This window comes from Vicia villosa, linkage group LG4 (assembly GCF_029867415.1).
Source record: "Vicia villosa cultivar HV-30 ecotype Madison, WI linkage group LG4, Vvil1.0, whole genome shotgun sequence".
In the NCBI taxonomy this organism is placed as follows: domain Eukaryota; kingdom Viridiplantae; phylum Streptophyta; class Magnoliopsida; order Fabales; family Fabaceae; genus Vicia; species Vicia villosa.
Genome location: NC_081183.1, coordinates 60,031,337 through 60,033,227, shown reverse-complemented (window position 1 = coordinate 60,033,227; position 1,891 = coordinate 60,031,337).

Sequence of the window (1,891 nt, the reverse complement as noted above, 5' to 3'; positions counted from 1 at the left end):
GTTAGCTTATGAATGTAATGAATGGTTAGTTGTTAGTGTGGAGAAAGTTGTACGTGAAAACTGTGATGGATCCCTCGGCTCCCTTTTACGTGAAAAAATGGGCATCTTATAGCTTTTACTTTTAGAATTATGCCAATATGGAATCAAACTATGGAAAGAAATAAAGCAGATTGATGTAGAATTATGTTGTGTATCAAAGCCAATAAAAAATGAATTAAAATGGTTTATTATTTTTCCAATTTGGTTTGATATGTCAAGTACTTGTTTTGGAAAAAGATTTTAGTTTTTATGATATACAATATTTTTTCCAGATTTTTTCTATACGTGAAATCAATGGATTTGAAAAGTAACAACAATAATAATGCCCCCAATAATAGTATTAATAATATTGCTAATAATAATAATAATAATAATAATAATAATAATAATAATAATAATAATAATAATAATAATAATAGTAATAATCCTAATAACTACTAATATCTAATGGTACTAAAAACAACTAATAAAAGGCCTAATAATAATAAAATACTAATATAATTCCAATTCATAAAAGCTACTAATCATATTAATCGTTAATATAAAATTAAAAATACATCTAATAACTTAAATAAATAAAAATTAAAATATACTAATTATTTTATTTGTAATCTTTGCATAGTAACGAAAAAGGAAAATGAAAATAGAAGCAAGTGAGATTTGAACTCAAGACCACATACTTGCAAGTTTCGATTCCTTACCAACTGTGCTAGACTATTCATTCAAGATAAATAGCTTTTTGCAGGTATGTGAAAGGTAAGCAAGTTTTTTTTCTATAAAAAAACAAATAATTAAAATTAAACTATTTTATATTTTTAAACGGGCAACATAAATTGCAAATAAATATGACCCAAAATATTAGAGTAAACCAAAACAATTTACAAAACCCATGTTTGAAAATCATTTATATATTTGAAATTGGGCGGTTAAATTTTGGGGTATGACAGTTGCCCCTATTTAATTACTCTTTGATCGAAGTGTGCGAGAGTACGCAGTTCTCGTACGTTCGAATCGAAGGGTTATTAAATACCGGAAGACCCCAAAATTTGCCCCGAGTTTTAAAAGTTGTGATAGTAAGCGGTAAGGTAATGATGATGTAAGTATAGGAAATTCACGACGCGAGGGTCGGGAGGACAACGGACAGTTATAAACTCACGACTCGAGGGTCGGAAAGGTAGTGATATGTTTAAAGCTCACGACTCGAGGGTCGGAAAAGAAATGATATGTTTAGAAACTCACGACTCGAGGGTCGGAAATGATAAGTTGAAAACTCATGACTCGAGGGTCGGAAAGGGAGTGATATGTTTAAAACTCACGACTCGAGGGTCGGAAAAAATGATATATTGAAGACTCACGACTCGAAGGTCGGAAAAAAAATGATAAGTTAAAGACTCACGACTCGAGGGTCGGAAAGGGAGTGATACGTTTAAAACTCACGACTCAAGGGTCGGAAACTCACGACTCGAGGGTCAGAAAACAAACCAATCACAACACGAGGGTTGGAAACTCACGACTCGAGAGTCAGGGGGATTTTGTAGTATGTAAATGCACTAGATGATATGTATATGTCAATGCGTATATATGTATGCTGATGCAATCCCGAGATTTTATCTCCTTAAACCCATTGAACCTGTTTAATCGATGTTTGCCCCTAAACCACGGCTATGCTCATGCCGGCTTGACAATGTTTATGTATGTGGATAATGCTTATGCTTATGTATATGTTGATTGATGTAACGACTGTAATAAAGTAATGTCTTCTATAAGACTACCTGAAAAGGTTTCTGGAATGAATATAAAAATTTGTCTTAAAGAAGACTACCTGAAGAGGTTCTTAGAAAGGATAAAATTT